This window comes from Pinus tabuliformis, chromosome 3_2, assembly GCF_031772625.1.
Source record: "Pinus tabuliformis cultivar Carrire ecotype Pingquan chromosome 3_2, CPIR1, whole genome shotgun sequence".
Taxonomy (NCBI): domain Eukaryota; kingdom Viridiplantae; phylum Streptophyta; class Pinopsida; order Pinales; family Pinaceae; genus Pinus; species Pinus tabuliformis.
This window is the reverse complement of record NC_142302.1, coordinates 403,476,113-403,492,465: the sequence shown is the minus strand read 5'-3', so window position 1 is coordinate 403,492,465 and position 16,353 is coordinate 403,476,113.

The following is a 16,353-nucleotide window of genomic DNA, read 5'->3' as shown; positions in this document are numbered from 1 at the left end:
CCTTACCACGAGCCCATGGGCTTTCCACAATCAATTCGGCATCTACATCGCTAAGGAAATGGAAACATGTCTAGCCATTAAACAATACGCTAACCTTTGGTCTGTATTTCAAGATTTTTGTCCAGGTCGAATCCACCCACGCCTTAATTTGTTCCCCATTCATCTTGGTAAATTGCCACCTCCCTACCAGTCCCCTCTGTTTCAGTCGTTCGACACTGTCCCAGTATGTTTCTGAACCTAGGTTCACAATCTTAGTCCCTTCCACTGCCTTGAAAGCTTTATGTTTCCTGTTTACTCCTCCCTTCTTGTAAGATGAGTCAATATTCCCTGTGGTTTAACACCCATGTGCATCACAAGAGATTTCAAGCACCAACTTCTCAGCTTGAATAGTGATGTTGATTAATGTTTTAGGAGATAGAACCACTTGCCCGTCCATTGTATGTGCCTGTCTAATCGACGCAATTGAACACCCCAACCCCTGTCACTTCCAATGCTTGGTAATAACTAAATGAGTCAATTCACAATGGTGACATGCCTCCCAAATTTACTATTTTATCTATTTATTATTATTTTATTCTCTTCATTATTTATTATTTATTTACTATTATTATATATATTTTTTTATTTACTATTATTATCTTTTTTATTGTATATTATTTATTTACTTATATTTTAATATTATATTATTTAATTTATTTATTATTATTACTATTAGGGGCATTACACGATTGATTCAGAACTTGGTGATATAATGTTCATTGTGTGATATTGAAGGAGTGGTTCAAAGTGGCCACATGCATGATTTTGGTTATGAAACAAAATACTAAATTGATATCCATGGTCATCTTGGTTGAAGCAGAGATATGGTTGTCCACTTGTAAATAACCAAACATTGACTGGTATTAACAACCAATTAGAAAACCATTTGATGCAAAAAGAATTTCCCCACAAGCTAATTGTTGAAGCAGAAGTAGAAGCAGGTGTGGAAAATCCTTGCAATTATGTCTCAACATCAGTAACTCGATGGAGATCTTAAAGGTATTTAGAATTTAATTCAGTATGAAATGATTGCAAAGTAGCACCATGTTCATGATGCAAGCAGTTTCAAAAGTGATTTACAATTCCTTGTCATATTTCAACTGACTTATAATGGAAGTGGAGTAGAACAACAAATGAGTCAAAAAGATAATCACATGGGTATTAGGATTAGCAAAAATGTTGTAATCTATATAAACGGAATCTAGACAATTTGTAATCAATTTCTTCAAAACATGACACATGTGACGCAAAATCATTCTTCGTTGTCATAAATGGTTATGAGCAAATATGCAAATTGTTCGATGCAATTCATGTTTACAATGGAAGAAGCACAAAACATTTTCAATATTAAATTGACAAGTATTATCAAAGTAGACTATGAAATTTGTTATGAAAAATGTAGTTTGTTCTTCTCGTCCTCTCCCTCACTGCCCACTTTTATTTTTTTCCAAATAACACAACTGTGAGTAGTCTACTTTGCTACAAAGAAGATGAAGAAGAAGCTACAAGTAAATTCTTAAATCCATTAATGATCACGATACACTATAATCTACCAATCTAATATTCATTCGCTAAAAGATATTTAAAATATAGAAACATTGCAAGAAAAAGTCTTCAACTATAATAAAATTTCCAAAGTCTCGATATGTTGGAGAGATCTAGGCTCTCATTGAAATTATGTTCATTGATATAGTCCTTGCAATCAAATTCGTGTTTAGTTACCATCATTTCAAAACAAAACAACAGTGTCCCATAACCAATGGTATGTTACAAAGCATTTAAGAGGAAATCAATTACAAGAAACATTGACAACAATAGTTATCACATATAGCTTGCCTAAGTTTAACTCAATGCATTAAAAAATGTGTTACTAATTGTACCACATTCCAATACAAATATATTATATGTCTATGCACATGAGGCAAACCAAGATAGTATATCACTCCTATCCTCTTTAAGAGTAGACATCCCTAAGAAAGACAAAGAAGATTTATGCCATATGTTGTCTAAAATGTGCAAGAAATCTTATATGGAAATGTTTAAAGCTAACAACTATTAATCACAATGAAGTAATGATCTAAGAGAATTCAAGTAATGATGTAGAAGTATTTCTAAGTGTATGAATATAATAAAAGTATGACATAAACAAGTGGAATACAAAAGAGCACAATGAACATTCAAACAAACAACAATGCAAGAACAAAGTGCATTAACATGTTGGTTTATCTACATGAAGTCTTCTAAAATTATTTGTCATATATGCACTACAAAATTACAAGGAAAATGAAACTACATATCTAAATTGCACATAAATTTGCTAGCAATATGCAAGAAGTGTAATCACTATGTATACTGAAATATCACTACTTTTCACTCCAAGCACATGAATTCATGCATGGGCTTCTAACTTAAAAATTAAAAACTAAAAATTTCACAGAGCATAAAAAAATCCGCCAAATAAAATTTTTAAACTTAATATCATTGTTTTAGAATTCTTAGATTGAGTTTTCTATACTAACAATATAGATAAAAAAGAATTACCTTTCGACATTAACATCAAAATTAAATAAATAATAACTCATTAAAAAACATAAAGAAAAATTTATAATCGTTACATTTGACTTCAAAACACAATAGATTATTTTTTTTTAATTTATTTACCTTTTATTTTCAAGGTACACACTATTTGTGTACCAATAAATTTTTACTTTGGGAAACCGAATTTTAAAAACACAACATGATTAATAATAATTATAAACGAAAAACAAAACAAAAAAAAGTCAATTGTAATATTAATTTTGGTATGCTCAAATTCTACACTCACTTAATACACTAAAAGACAAAAAGCCAATCACGAAATTAATTCCCAAGATCAGTTCCCATGGGTCCACTTTGCCTTTTCAAAAATAGCCATTCATTTTTTTTAATAATAAACCATTATGTGCTTCAATGTGTTTTGTTTTTTTCAATTAATATACTCATTTAAATATCTACTAAATAAGATATTTATTTTGAAGATTTAAGTGTAAATAAGTGTGTTAATTTTTTCCTTTAAGATTTAAAGAATTTGGCAATTGGTTGAGATTTTGGACAACATTTAAGTTGAAATTCAGCTAATTATCATTCTAACTTTTTGGTTAAGTGTAATATTTTATGACCAATATATAATAATAAATATTGGCTTCAACCTAAAATTGAGACGCATACATGTGATATAAGAAGAAGTTAATGGTAATTTAAGGATTTGAATTTAAGGAGTGTGAAATTTATAGGAATTTCCCTATAAATAGGGAATTACATTTTTATTAATATAATTATTAAATCTGTAAAATCATATAAGATTAAATGTATGATAATCTTTATACTTATGAGAGAATCCATGAAGATAGTCAATCTTTTTTTATTGATTGTTTGTAAGAGGAATATATTTGCAAATTATGCCATTTGTTTTTTAATGTGTTTTATGGAATGATTTTATTAGAAATCTGATCAAATTTCCTTAAAAAAATTAGTTACGTACATAGTTTTACATGTTTTAAGGATTTTAAATTGTATTCAAATTCAAGTTTTTGTGATCTATATTTTGATTTGAAAACAATTTCAGAAGAAATCACATTGTTAGATTTAGGCCAACGCATTTCAAACCAACCAGTGTGGTTCATCATTAGGACAAGATGAAAAATGAGATAATAGTGGTAAGTTAAGTAGGGAGTCAATGCCTTCTAACTACTATAGGGAAAATGGCTAGAAAACGACTATTTTTCACTGGATGGGAAAAAATGAGCCAAAATATTTATTTATTTATTATTATTATTATTATTATTTATTATTGAATTAATAAACTAAATTAAATTATATATAGCTAACATGACCTTTAATATAAAAATAATAAGATAAAAGACTATAACCTACCTAATCCAAACTAATGAAAGTAATATTCAAATAAAAACAACAATTAAATCAAAGGGAAAAACATAAATCGGAAAGAAATAATATTGAAATATTAATAATTAGTTATAAAAAAAATTATGTATAATTAAATTTTATTTTAATTTTAATTATTTATTATTATATTATTGTAATATGTATAATTAAATTTTATTTTAATTTTAATTATTTATTATTATATTATTTTTTAGTTTATAGTTTTTTTTCATGGAAAAAGTCATAATTTTATTCATAAGACAAAATTACATTTTGTAGATGCTAAAAAGCATATGCAGAGATACTGTTCCGGTTTTCACAGAAACCAAAAAAATAAAAAAATGAGATATAAAAAACTATTCTTTTCTCCCTTTCTTTTTCTCCACCTTTCGCCATCCCCCAGAGTTGGGGGTAGTAGTTACAATGGAGAGCTGATTTTCTGTTATAGTTATGGGAGAGTCCTTGTCCGACTCAGATCCTTCTGATCCATGGGTTCTCTTGTTGCCAGTTATTTCCTTTCCTGTTGTCTGGGGATCGTGTTGCTGCAATGGATTACTAGGGGCTTCCTCTTGCTTTTGCGTGTTGTGTTGGACTTTTTGTTCATCCTTTTCTGCTTTGTTTTCTATAGTGTCTGTTGTGTCTTCTTCTTCATCCAATGGCTCTATATTTTGCCATCCTTTAGGCTTCCTCTGTTGCTGCTTGTTCCAATTGGGGATGTTTCTTGCCTGTGGACAAGCACTGTGAAGGTGGCCTGTTTGTAGACATCCTCGGCATCGGAATGTTGTGTTTTCGTAATCCAAGGATTGTATCCACTGAGTGTTATTAAAGTTCAATATTATACTTTCTGGTAGTCCCTGGCTGAGATCTACTTCAACACATATTCTGGCGAAGGTAAATATTCCCTTTGTGAGTCTGTCTTCATCAATCTTTAGAAATTTCCCCAAGGTATTCCCTATAGCGATTAAAACCTTGTGGTGCCAAAAGTGTAGTGGAAGTTTGTGCAGCCTAACCCAGACTGGAATCTTTGATACCACCATTGTATTGGCGTCGAAATCTGGAAACCATAAGGTGATAAAGAGCCCTACGTTGCCCCAGAACCATGGCCCCTTATTAAGGATGTATTCCTTTTCCTGTTCTATGTTGAATCTTACAATAAAAAAACCTTTTGGGCATAAGTATATTTCGTAGTTTGGTGTCCAGGTAGTGTGGATCCAGTGGTGCAGGTCACCAGATATGGGCCAATACCTGTTGAATATACAAATAACTGAGTGGGAATATAGATCTGAGTACAGAGCATTTACCTCAGGCATTGCAATGGTGAGAGTAGGATTCTCAGTTTTTTGTTCAACAATGTAGGGCCCGGGAAGTACAGGGGCTGTTGCAGGATTAGCTTGCGCTTTCCCTTTACCCTTGATAGCATCCTTGAAGGAGCCTGTGTTCTTGGAGCTTGTATTCTTTGAGCTAGTTCCAGAACATCCACCTCTTAGACGGAGGTTGATGATGATGGTCGAATCTGTGGTTATGTTGTAGTCCTGAAGGGTGTAGTTGTCCTGTAGGCTACGTCCCGTGTAGATCAAATTTTGCCCTTGTTCTGGTATGCCAAGTAGGTTCTGTATTTTATTCCTTAGATCCTGGATGTTGCTGCCCTTCCATAACCTCAAGCAGTAATGCCTGCCTTCCAGTGCTTTAATGAAGAGTTGTATGAGATCTGCCTCTCTAGGGTTTGAGTCCGACTGAGTTTGCCCGATCTATTGCCTGGTTCGTCCAGATCCCAAACCCTAGATCATCGCCGTTCTGTTTGCCCAACTAGTGTTCCTCTGCAATTTTGGCCTGGGAATCAGGGCTTAGGGGTATCTTGACGGTTGTGTGCCCCCAGATCTGGATTTTTTGAAGGCTGCTTGACCATTCTAGAAGACATAGATTGAGGGGAGTTTATCCATATCAAAGTCCATGCGGTTGCAATGTGCACCAAATCTAGAGTGTGATTTCGAATCCTCTAGAAATTGATCAGATCCGACTTCCCCTGGATATTTGCATGTTCCATAAGGTAGTTTGCAAGAAAAGTCTTGGCATCTTTGTCAATCAGATTCTTGATGATGATAACGGCGTCCCTGAAGCACAGATCCACTGTAATGTGCCCATTTCCATCTTGGGGAGCCTTCAAATCGGCCCAGACAATCCCCTAATCCTTGAGATCAGGTTTCTTCAAACCCTCGTCCCTCTTCTTGGCCTTGGAGTCGCTCTCTCGACAGCCCCTACCCTTGATGGCACTGCCAGTCTGCGTTATAATAGCCGAGACAGGGTTTTCCTCGGGGACAAATAGGTTGTATGCGGCTACAGGTCCATATCCGGGCTTATTCTCCAGCAGAGGCAAGGTAACACGGGTCCAGAGCCAGCAAGGAGGGTAGGCATACCACACTCCGGAACCGGTTGCAAGACGGCCTGCAAGAGAAGGGGTGGGCATCGATGGCGCAACTTGCTGATTGGGTGTCGAGGCATTTCAACCGAGCGCTGCGAAGTCTGCATGAGCTGGAGCAATTGCTCTCATTTCACTTCCACCCATATTTACCTATGTGTTCAAACACATTTCACCATAATGATAGTCGATCATGTTTATTTCCTTTAGTTTATAGTTATCCAGAAAAGAAGAAAGAAAATATATATATATATATATATATATATATATATATAAAGGGAGGGATAAATAAACAAATTTCAAGGGGACAAATTAAGAATAAAATAAAAACCGAAAGGAGGAAAGGCAGAAAAGAAAGGAAGAGAGCTAAGAGAAAATGGTCAGAATCCATTGATGGAATTAGAACTTTGGCATAAATAGAGTTTTAAATTATCTAATTTTTGCATGAATAGAGTTCGATATGGTCTAAGGGTTTTGAATTACTGAGAATTTTAACTTTTCTCTAAAAAATTTAGACATGAATAGAGCTCTACATGATCCAAGACTTTTGAATTGCTTAGAATTATCAACTAACGATGAATTACTACAAGGTTAGATAAAAGCAAATTCGCATGAATAGAGTTCTATATGGTCTAAGGGTTTTGAATTGCTGAGAATTTTAACTTTTCTCTTAAAAAAATTTAGACATGAATAGAGCTCTACATGATCCAAGAGTTTTGAATTGCTTAGAATTATCAACTAACGATGAATTACTACAAGGTTAGATAAAAGCAAATTTCAATAAAGAGCTACAACTTATAACATAAACAACTTTCATATTAAAAAAAACAAATTATCTTATATCCTACAGTAAAATCTCTACCCAATTTAGAATCTATATTTCATAAAAGAAAATGAGTTGAATAAAATGTTAAACAACTTAAAAATTTAAACTTTCATGTTTTTCATCATTAACCAAATTTAGAATCTATATTTCATAAAAGAAAATAAATGGAATCAAATCTTAAACAACTTAAAAATTTGAACTTTCTTGTTTTTTCATCATTGAAATTTGACCCTATAAGCTTGGTCAAAGTTGCAAACTTCCTCATATATCCTTATTAAAACCAAATTGTGTAATATTAAGACATGATATGTGCAATTCCCTCTACCCGGGCCTCCAGAACTACGCATTGTGTAGTCTCAAGGCTCAAGCCTCCAACATAAGCTCTTGAGTCCCTCAATTGCACAATCCTTTGACCCTGACCATCTTGAACTCCACATTACGTAGTCTCAAGCCTCAGGCTCAGATATTGACCTCTAGAACTGTGCAAGCTCTGAGTCATTCACTCAACCAGTCACCAGCTCCAACCTTGGCAAGTGATTTCATGAAGCATCTTAGATTAGGGGTTTATCATACTGATGTTGTCTTGTCATGAATGGTTTTTAGTTGCAGGTACTCTATCTTATCATGACATAATGATGATGGAGGAAAAGGAGAAGGAGACCATGCTATGAGACACCTATGGAGCTGAAAATATAAGATGATCATGAGGTGAGAAGACCAAGCCATATGGAGGTGAAACAAGAGATTATGTTCTATATTTCAAGGAGACAGAAAGCAAGCACCAACAAAGAATGGTTTGACATTTCCATGTCATCATGAAGTCCATGTCATTAATGTCATGGCATGTCATGCCATGAGTCATCATGTGCCACATCATTTTGTGGATTACATAAATTCATGTTGAAAAAATGTATTGTAAAGAGGAAGTCCAAGGGTCATGTACAAAATATGAAGAGTCATGTAAGAGTTGAAAATTCATAGAGAAGTCAAACAGTCATTAGGGTAGTCCAAGAGTCACGAGGGAGGCGAAGGATCACCCCATTTGCTATATATACACCCTCATTGTACAAGCAAAGGGATTTTTTCACCTTGGCTTCTCCCATAAGGCATCAGAGAGACATATTCAATACTTTTGGGGAGCAAGTTGTGGCTCAAATGCTCCACTATTGGAGCTAGTGATGTTCACTGTATTCATGTATCTTGGGACTTTTACTTACTTTAAGCCTGATGGCCAACATTTTTTCATGCATGGACTGTATATATTTGTAAGATTGTTCTGTGAATGTTTATGATTCATATTTGCTTTCACCTGTAGTAAAGTAGTTGAACTATTTCGATTATTTTAGTGCTTATCTTATTGAAAATGTGTTGCAATGCTTGTAACAATCATTACATCTATATGGAATATTTTGCTTGATGTTAGGCGATTCTCTTTTCGTTCACGTGTGCCTCTACTAAGGTGGTACTATTACCTCTCTCTTAGAGGCTCCATTTTCCTCCCTCTGTAGTAGAAGAACATTGATACACCTGCAACTGAACATTCACCAGGAACACTTGCTTTTTTCAAAGGCACATATGCGCTTCTCTCTCTTGTTGACAACTTAAGCCAAGGAAAATCTATAAGAATATATGGCAGTTGGGTCGATACTCCGGGGAGACCCCCATGGTTGATGGATTTCTAGCACCGTCAACAGAATGGCACTAGAAGGAGGGCTAATGACAGGTTGTTCCCATTGAGTCTGCTTTGAATCTCTTATCCAAAATGGATCTTTCCCAAATCATAATCCTGGGATGTTTTTCTAAAGAGCTTGATCTCACCATCCCTGTAGAATTTATTCATAACCTGTCCCAATTTAAGTTTGATGGTGAGGGTGAATTAACTCTTCGTGAAAATTTGTTTCAAGTTGTTCATTTTTTCCTTTATAATGGAATACATTACAAGGATGTCATGGCTATATTGTTCACCCTCACATTTGAAGGTTGTGTTAAGGTATGGTGTCATACATTACTTGTTTCTTCTATCCATCCATTCAACCAGCTTGTGAAGGAGCCTCATAAAGAATTTGATAGGTATGACTACCGAAATGTCCTTAAAAGAATTAATCAAAGAAGAGTGAAGCCTAATTAATCAATTAAGGATTTATATGATCGATTCCTTCACCTTTGTTATGAATTTCCTAGAGAAGAAATAGATTGGGATTTCTTTAAACAAAATTTTAAGAGTTTGATTCATATCTATTTGCACAGTGAATATGAACCCCCTGATGTCTCTACTTTCACAACTCTTGTAAATCATGAGACACTTGTAAATTTAGAGGAGGAACCTTCTATTCCTTTTGTTCCTTATCCTCCTCCTTTTCCAGTTCTAATGAGGGTGTACCCTCACGATGATAATAAAGTTTGGAAATATGAAAATCAAAGTCCTAATCCATCTTCTCATCCTCCTTCTACTTTTCATGATTCATATCTAATGGAGGAAACCATGGAATGGCTCATGAAGCCTATGGTGAAGACTAATTATTCCAGTCCTCAAGATGATTCTAGCATTCTTAACCTCAATCTTGAATCTTATTCCACTGAAAGTATTATTTCTTTAAGGGACATATGTCACCCTCTATCATATACATGCCTTGACTCTTTGTATCATGATTTGGTTGATCATTCTTCTCCACTAACCAATTCTTCACACTCTCTTGACTTTCAAGTTGTTGGTTAAAATTATGATTAGGTACAATGTAGTCACATTACACAAGTAGAGGGGAAAGAAAGTGAAGAGACCTTTGATATTTCTTCTATTTTTCAAAGTTCCCCATGTCAGGATAATGCTCTTCCATCCTTGGTTTATTTTCAATTTAAGAATCTTGGTGATGAATCAAATGGAATTTACTTACCTAATCAATCTGAAGTCTTGGGAAACAATCATTCTGATGATGATGACTTTGTTGATGTATGCAATAATTAATTCCCAAGCGCATCCATTGATCTTTTTGTTTCTCAAGAAGATTTTGTTTCGAAAGATTTAGATCTCAAATCCATTTTAGTCAAGAAATATTTGTTTATGAACACTTCTTCCTCTTCACCTCCCTATCCCTTGTGTTCTACCATTTGTAATAAATCAATTTGTGATGAAGATGCTCCATGTTATTCAATTTATTCATCCAGTAATTTAACTCCTTAATCGACACAAGGTAGCAAGGTTATTCATGATGACGAAGAAAGCAATGAAATTATAGAGCATCCATTCCATCCTTTATCATCTCTTGTTGTGTATGGGGGAAACTCTTTGAATCAGTGAGTTCATGAGATTTTTATGATGCATACATTCTTAGACTTTCGATCAGAAAAATATTATGACTTGAGTAATCTGTTTGAAGAAACTAGTCAAACCAGTGATGTAGATAGTTTCCATCCAGGTAGTGGTGGTCCTATTAACTTAATCAATAGTAATTTTCCACATGCAATTTACCAAATGTTGTTATATGTCATTTCAAAGTTCCATAACTAATCAAGAGGACGAGGCACTTCAACTCTCGTTGATGGTTATGTTACGTTCTTGTGATCCTGGTGAAACTCCTTAATCATGTCATATCTGGGTTTTCTCGCAGAATTATTTCATTCGTATTATTTTGTTGGATGCAAACTCATTCTTGAAGGATTTCGGGATTTCTCATTACAATTTTCCTATTTCTTGAGATCGGGTTTCTGATCATACTATTGTAATGAATATATCCTCATACAACTTTATTGTATTTAATTCAAGTTTGGAGTGTACATCTTTCGTGAATGTGAGAAATCGCGAAGCTAATCAATTTGAAGATTACCTTTGGTCGAATATTTCATATATCTTGAGTGTTATGGTGGATAATCAGCTCCTAACCTCTCTTCTGAATGTCTTATGGACACCATAAATCCTCTAAAATACTAGAAAGTGCTTGAGTTATTTGGCAAATAAAATTCTTCTTCACTCATTGTATCCTGACTAGTTTCATTTGTTTGTTGTACTGACGTTCCTTTTCACTTCTTTTGATGATTACGATGCTAGTGTGGTGTGTTACCAGTTACAAGGAAATAGTTTTTTACATTCATCACGTGAAGAAGAATATTCTATTATTTAGTGCATTTGCAAAATTGTTCAGTCTGGCATATCCTCATCATATTATAATTGATAATCTCATGTCACAAATGGTTCATCTGATCATAATATTAACTGTCATTCATTTTATCATTTTCCCATCAGTATATCCAATGAAAGTTGTTTTACATTGATTAATATTTATGGTTTATCTTACTGTTCGGATACTTGTCAAGTAGCTGAGGTGCTTCAACCTTCGATGATGATTATGTTAGGCTATCACTATCTTGATAAGCTTTTTGAATATGATCAGTTTTATTTTCCCTCGCAAAATTCTCGTCCTGATTCCATGCCATTAATTGAGAAAATATCTTCTCAGGGATTTCAAGTTTTTCAAGAGGATGCTTTTGATTTTCATAGTCCAATTTACAATCATTTGGAGGCATCTTACTTAGCAAGCCCATTTGCTAGAAACAAGTTTCGATTTCTTTTTATTTTTGCTAAGAAAGATAATATAAGTGTAGGTACATTCACAAGAAGCTTTCGAGGTATTTCTATTTATAATTTTCATTAAGAAGGTAAGATCACAAGTTGCGTAGAAGTAGTGACTATGACACTTTTTCTGCTCGTGGGCAAGATCTTCAATTTTATGTGCAATTTATTCAAGCTCTTATCTTTTACCTTGCACATTATTTTATATTTGTTTTAATTGCTCGTATCTTTGTGAATGTAGGCTGGGAGCAACTACGATGGTTACATTGGAAATTTCATTATACATAACCCGAACCTTCTAGCTGGTTAATTTAGGAGTAGGTCTAGCTACATATTAGTTTACTTGCATGCTCATCCTGCACTTGTTCTCCTTAGTATTTCTTGTGTTTTCTTACTTTTGTCTTGCATCATGTTTTGGTTTAGCCTCCTTTTGCTCTAGTTTTCTTTATTCTTGTGTTGTGTCGTTTATTTTTTGTTCTGTTAATGAAACTTTTGATGAGAGTGTCCCACTTGGGCTCAAAAGACAATGCGGAAAAATAAAAAAGGCCTTTGTGACACTGCAACATTTGGCTATCCTTCAGTCCTTCTTCTCCATCTTGGTTACAGCTTTTGTTCGATGATGTTCTGATGGAAAATATGATCTTTGTGTAAGGAAAGCTTCGTTTCAAACCATGAAATCCATGTTTATGCTAGAAACCTTATGCCTACACTCGGTTCTTTATGTTTCGGTGTTTTCCACGTTGATCCAATCAAGTAGAGAAGTACAAGGGGAAATCTAAATGAACAAAACAATAGAATAGGTTTTATATATGATTGTATGAAGGAACAACCTCTTATGCTCTCAATAAGTCAAGATCCCTCTTTTGCCCATGAAATGAATAAGTGTCAATGCATGGTCCTCTATAAAATAAATAAATAAAGGGTGAAAGAAGAGAAAGACTTCCTACATAGGGAGGTGAAGAAAGCAACTCTCTCAACTTACTTTCCATACTCGCTGACATTGAAGCAATGTTTGTGTTCTTGAACTAACTTCGTTGGGGTAATATCTAGGTCTGTTAGCAATGGAGCAACACCAGAGATGAAAACTATACTTTGAATATCTCAAGCTCACGAATAACATTACCCTTCTCCTGATTTGAAACATTGCAATATAGTTGGCTTCACAATTTTGTTCATCTGAGAAAGGATGAAGGGAACCATGTTTATACACGGGGTAGGTGGGGAATCCAAAGTAATCTGAACGATGAGCAATACTTCCTAAGGAACTAGACCATGCATGAAATATTTGACCAAGGCAGAGAAGCTAGAGTTCTACTAGTGTGTCGCCAAGTGTTGTCGTTGTGATAAATACCCTCCAGAATTTTACCTATACTTGAATTTTGGAGCCTACTGTGGATCTCGCAATCATTCATTCTGTAGTCACTTCTTGGTTGGTTGATATTCTGTTAAGTCTTTGAGCTTTCTTTCGGATCATAAGTGTCGAAGTCAAATACTCACACATGCCTAGTTCGTAATGCATTCATGAATGAATTCATTTATTCAATCTTGAAAAGGCATGGCAAAGTCCATCAAGACAGTGCCTGTGCAATGTGAAACCCATGTCGATAACTAGTGCACACTGTTGTTGACACTCTCTCACTTTAGGTTGTGTTTTTAATTCTATTTCGGTGAGTTTTTCAAACTGTCGCTTGTGCGCACCTTCACCTTTGCAAGTGTCATTTTCATGTTAACGACTGCCGATTTTTCTTGCTTTCACCTTAGCAAGTGGTATTTTCATGTTATCTTCGCTCTGGTATGTGTCTTCTTCACCATTGTTTGAAAATTGCAAGTGTCGTTCACACTTTGCTCTTCATATCACAAGTGTCGTCTTTTAGCATGTTAAGTGTTGCATATTGTACAAAAGCTAGTTCTGGTTGTTTGAAAGGGTAATATTTGTGTTAATGAGTTGTTCTTATCACATAAACATGTATCACACTCATTTCCAAAGTTTCAAGCACTGTCGCACAAGTTTCGTCACTATTTTCGCAAAGTGTATCTTTAGTGTCACAGTTGGAGTGAGTTGTCATAATCTTGTCGCATTAAGGAAAAAATGTTGTTCATGTGTTCTGAGTGTTCTGTATTGTGTCGTCAAATTAAATAAGTGTGTTATCATGTTCAAGTATTGCTTTTGTTCAACTTTCTGTCACCAATCCAACACTTAGTCAAAACTAAGAAAACTCCTCGACCGGGCCACTCGGCCTCATCCAACCCTCCTGAACTACGCATTGCACAATCTTAGCGCTCAAGCAGCAACCTTGCCTCTTAGCACTGCGCAATGTGCAGTCTCTGCCTCCCAGGACTGCACACGGCGCAATCTCGGTGCTCAAGCCCAACCTCTGAGATCCAAAATTGTGTAATCCATACCTTTAGCCAACCTTCTCTACACATTGGACAGTCTTAAGCATCAAGCCTCAACCTTGAGCTCTTTAACTGCACAATCACTTGGCTTCTCTCCCTCCAAAACTACACATTGGGAAACTTCAAGCCTCATGCCTCAAGCTTGAGGCGTTGAACCCCTCAACTGCGCAATCTCTTAGCTTGTTCTCCTATCTAAACTACGCATTGGGCAACTTCAAGCCTCAAAATTGACCTCTTGGTGTTATAGTGTTTTCTTCTTGAATGTGTACGAAAAGAAATCACTTAAGGTTGTGGATGAAAAACATCCCTAATAATGAAAATGGCTGCTAAACATTGTAGATCTATAGCAAATGATAGAAACAAAACCTGCCAAAGCCCTGATCTATGCCACAATCATAGTTAAACAACAAAATTAAATAGTAAAATAAACGCAAGTAACTCCAATAATCCAATGGAAACCAAATATATAAAGAATATATTTTATTAAACAACACCTGTGAAGGGAACAAATAATGTTACCAGTGCCCCTCTATGGGATGGGTTCTTGGTTATCCTCAAATGTCTTCAGCTTTTGTAGAGTCTCTCTCCAATATAATGTGTAAAACCCAACAAATAAAATGTTTGAGCTCAGTGAGAACTCAAATGGAAAGAAAAATGGTATGCAACAGTGATAATAATCACAATTACAATAGTGAGTGCAACAATGAAAATAATTGAAAGTGAATAATGAATGGAAAACCCTTCTATTTATAAAAAAATATTAGGTTATCCTTGAATAATGAGCAATAATAAAATATTATTAACCCTTTTCTAGAAATATCCATTTGGAATATTTTATTATATTTGGTTAGAGGGAAAAAGTATTTAAACTTTTATTTAGAAATAATAAATAAATAAATGATTTATTTATCATCTCAAGAAATATAGTTAAGGAATAATAAAAAATTAATGATTTATTTAATTATTCCTAAGGGATTTGGTCAAACTTGACAAGGAATAATAACTAATTTTTTATTAATTAATAATTCCTAGAGAAAAATAAGATAATTAATTATTTTTCTTTTTATTTCTCATATTTGGGTCAAATGTGACATGGAATATTAATTAAACAATGGTTTAATTAATTATTCCTAGAAGATAATTAAATAAATAGTGATTTATTTAATTATTCTTTATGGGTTTAATTATAAATGACTTAACAAATGTGGTTTATTAAGTAATTTCTCATAGTGAAAGCAATTTTACTATGGTAAAATTGGCCCTACATGGTGTACTTCGATCCATCTAGTAAATTATGGCTATATGATCATTTTTTTGTGATAACAGATTCCCCCCAACGTACAAGTGTTAGGAGCAAAACGTATGACCAAAGTACGTTGTAAGGACACAATCACTAGACAACAAAGTGGAGTCAAAGAGAGAGAGAGAGAGATCAATGGAGCTGAAGCGAAAGAGGATAGGGACAGAGGGGGCGAGACCAATCCAAGTCTCCTTTTATGTTGTGGTACCAAATCTCAGTGAGGCGGGGGAGGCATACCTATACTCGTCGAGATAAATTAGTACAAAATAATGATGCACCTAGAAACATGAAACTGAGCAATAAAATACATGTTGAATGGTACATGACATGCTGGCATAACTGAGCCAGAAAATAATACAATGTGTACCACATACATAATGCGCTTGGAAAAAACATGAGCTAGGAATGAATATAATAATATGAGTACATGAGATATAATGGCCCTTCCCTCAAAAAATGGGTGGGAGGGAGGGTAGAACAACCAAAGAAGCCATGCTGGATAGGAAAGGGATCTACAAACTAAATGGATCATCTGAAGGAGACATGCATGGTATGAATGTTGCAAGCGGCAGGAACCGAACCCATCAAATCTTTGGAACTGCATCTAAGGTTGTAGCATAATAGGAAGGCATCCGGGCATGTGGGGGGCCACCCCCTCATGAGGTCTGAAACATCTCACACACACCTGGGAATCACTGGTATAATCTGATGCATCACTGGACCATCAAGTGTATGAATCACGGACATGAAACAATCAAGTCAAAGGGAAATGATGATTACCTTTTCTTGATTTGAGGCACTAATCAAGAGTGGAAGTTGGAACCAATATGCACTACCCTCTAGGTCGTTCTTCTGGAATAGTTGTGTTGAAGTCAACAGAATAAGGC